The following is a 3,231-nucleotide window of genomic DNA, read 5'->3' as shown; positions in this document are numbered from 1 at the left end:
GTCTAGACAGTGTGCTGGCTATAAAGCAAACAGACCTCAGTAACAAATGAGTCTGTCTCTGTACCTTGTGGTTGTTGCACGGTGCAGCTAGGTGCAGAGACTACTGATCTGCCATCCCGTCTTTTGTAAATGCCACTTATTTTGCAGAGATCTAGCTAACCCCATACCTTTTTATGCTTTTTGAGATGGAGTCTCATGTATCCCAGTCTGGCCTTGAACTGGCGTTGAAAATTACGTTAAACTTCTGGCCTTCCTGCCTCCATCCTTAGAGTGCTGGGGTTACAGGCATGGGCATATGGTGGAGATGGAGTCTCAACCTGGACCAATTGGGCCAACTTCCAATCCCTGACACGAGTTCTCAACGTCTCTAGTCTCCTTGGCTCAATTCCACGTCCTTCTGTCTCCTCAGTGTGCTGAACATAGTCTCTCACACTCAGAAACTTAAAAAAAAAAAATTTATTTTTAAACAAAATTTCGTGTGTGTGTTTTGCCTGCATGTCTGTGCACCACATGTGCAGAGTCCATGGAAGCCAGAAGAGGGCATATAGGTAGCAAACAAGCAGTTTTTCAAACCTGAGTCCTTTGGAAGAACAGCCATTGTATTATTAAGGCATCTCTCCAAAAATCTCAAAATTTTTAATGGTCTCTGAATAAAGTTAGCGCTGCAAGCACATTATTTAAGAGCCAAAATCTGTTTCCCCACCTATGGGGTGGGTGAAGGGCGAGTGATAGGCTTCACAAAACCTGCTGTGTTGCTAGGACCTGAGAGAACTTCGCAGTTACCACGCTCCACCTCCTCCTACTGGGCCCGCCCCGTTGCGGCAGCGCGCGCGCAGCATCCAGGTTCAGTACACTCGAGGACTCGGCGCTCGACCGCCGCGTGTCAGTCTGTCTTCCGGTTTCTGCCCGGCGCGCCTGCCGAGCGCCGAGTCACCGATGGCGATGGCTGCCGCGGGGCTCTGAGGAATCTTGCAGGCCGGCAGTCTGGACCGGAGGTGGAGTGTAAGCTGCCGGCTGCCAGTCGGAAGCCGCAGGGAGTGAGGAAGGGTGTCACGCTGCTCGGAGCCGCCCCAGAGAGCGCGGCAGTGGCTGAGGTGGGTGTGACGTGTGGTTTGAGGTGACGATGCGGTCGGGAGATGAGGCTTTGCGGGCCTCAGCGGCGGATTTCTACCCGAGACGTGTTGCGTGGCGTCTGCAGAGTCGCGTCCCGCGGGTGCGCGTGGCCGTGCGGACCTCTCTACAGGGCCCCCGGCTGGGTTTTTCGATCCAGTCTGGATGCGAGAGTTTGCACAAGTGGGCTTCTGGTTGCGGCATCGATTTTGGTGGTTTGTGGTGGCACATAATTAAGTGACTTTATGTTAGGGTCCCCCACTTCATTCACGGAACCCTATTATCCCGCTCTCTGGTGTGTGTGTGTGTGTGTGTGTGTGTGTGTGAGTGTGTGTGTTAGTGTGTCAGTTTTGTGTCAGATACCGCGCCAGACCACCGAGTTCTCGTGGTGATGGCGAAAATCACAGGCTCTCCTCACTGCCTGCGGTCTTGTATTATTTAGTCACTTCACTTGTGTGCAGGCTATGGCACCCCAGGCAGCTGTTGTGAAGGCATCTTGGCTGGAGCCTGCCTTGAGTAAACTGCGTTTCTCCAGGGTGAGAATTGAGCTGCGATGTGTGGCCAGGGTGGATGGGGACGACTTCTATGTGACTTTTTCTTAAGGATGAGTGCGGGCGGGGAGCCGGCGTCACACCCAGAGGATCCTGTCAGCCTCTGGCTGGGGAGAGAACCGGTCGGACCTGGTGCTGGCTGTTTAAATGATGCCTCAGATGCTTTTCTGGATTTATTTATTTATTTAGTCTCAAGACAGGGTCTCATTATGTACCTATGTCTGGCCTGGAACTTGTCATGTAAACTAGGCTGGCCTCAAACTCACAGGTATCCGTCTGCCTCTGCCTCCCAGAAGTGCTAAGATGAAAGGCATGCACCAGCACGCCTGTCAGATTTCTTAATTAAGAGACATAACAGGCACCTAGTGTCCTGTTTATTTATTTTCTGAGTTGCTGCCACCCTTCACCTTTGAGGACCAGATGGTACCCCTCCTCTGCAGCACACCACAATTCTAGCTACACAAACTCTCCCAATGTGTGCTGTGATAAAGTAGCCTCTAAGGTCTTGGAAACAGATTTCTTTGCTTCTGTGAAATGATTTTATCCTCGTTCTCAATGGTAAGGAATCTTTCAAGGTCACATTAACAGTGACTTTGCTGCGGTCCAATAAGACAGAAAATTTAAGTTTTGTTTTGTTTTTTGTTTTTGTTTTTGTTTTTTTTAAAGATTTATTTGGGCTGGAGAGATGGCTCAGCAGTTAAGAGCACTGACTGTTCGGAAGAACAGTTATGAGGTCCTGAGTTCAAATCCCACCAACCACATGGTGGCTCATAACCATCTGTACAGCTTACAGTGTACTCATATACATAAAATAAATACAAAAAATTTTAAAAAGATATTTATTTTATATGTTTGAATACAATATAGCTGTCTTCAGACACACCAGAAGGGGGCGTCAGATCCCATTATAGATGGTTGTGAGCCACCATGTGGTTGCTGAGAATTGAACTCAGGACTTCTGGAAGAGCAGTCAGTGGTCTTAACCGCTGAGCCATCTCTCCAGCCCGAAAATTAAGCCCTGAAATGTTTAAATATCAGATTTTTCTGTTGAAGCGCAGAGAACATCAGACTTGTTGCCCCACTGTTCTAACTTATAAAATCTAGTAAACACATCAATTCACTGTAAATGCAATATATAATTTTCATTAATTTTATCCATCCATTCATTTAAACTGAGACAGTTTGCTATGTTGTCCAGACTGGTTTTGAATTCCTAAATTCAAGCAAGGATTCTTCTGCCTCAGCCTTTTCAAAGTGCTGGAACATATCACCAAGCTGCACCGATTATTTTCTCCTTTTTTAAAATCTTAATTTAAAAATACATTTATTTTGTGTGAAGGAGCATGCATGTCACTGAGTGTGTGGAGACTAGAGGACAACTTTCATTCTCTTTCCACTTTTATTTAGTTCTGATGATAAAACTCGGTAGATAGCAAGTGCCTTTACACTGAGCCATCTCTCTGGCTCTTGATTTTTTTTAAAAAATACTCCTCATTAAAGAAAAGTTGAAGCCGGGCGGTGGTGGCGCACGCCTTTAATCCCAGCACTTGGGAGGCAGAGGCAGGCGGAT

The 3,231-nt window shown here is 47.4% G+C and overlaps 1 protein-coding gene across 3 annotated transcripts in view; it reads left to right on the top strand.

Moving 5' to 3' along the window:
- Positions 1–898: 898 nt before the first annotated feature.
- Rbsn (rabenosyn, RAB effector) overlaps positions 899–3,231 on the top strand; it is a 30,737-nt gene continuing 28,404 nt past the window's right edge. Inside the window, exon 1 of one of the 3 annotated variants that reach the window (XM_031382615.1) lies at positions 899–1,094. The gene's annotated coding sequence lies outside the window, so the exon portion shown is untranslated. Of the gene's footprint in view, positions 1,095–1,190; positions 1,294–1,494; positions 1,647–3,231 lie in introns of those variants that run through there. The other 2 variants (XM_031382617.1, XM_031382616.1) reach the window with 2 other exon arrangements.

The sequence above is a fragment of the Mastomys coucha genome, unplaced genomic scaffold, assembly GCF_008632895.1.
Source record: "Mastomys coucha isolate ucsf_1 unplaced genomic scaffold, UCSF_Mcou_1 pScaffold20, whole genome shotgun sequence".
Taxonomy (NCBI): Eukaryota; Metazoa; Chordata; class Mammalia; order Rodentia; family Muridae; genus Mastomys; species Mastomys coucha.
This window is presented reverse-complemented; position numbering and strand designations above follow the sequence as displayed.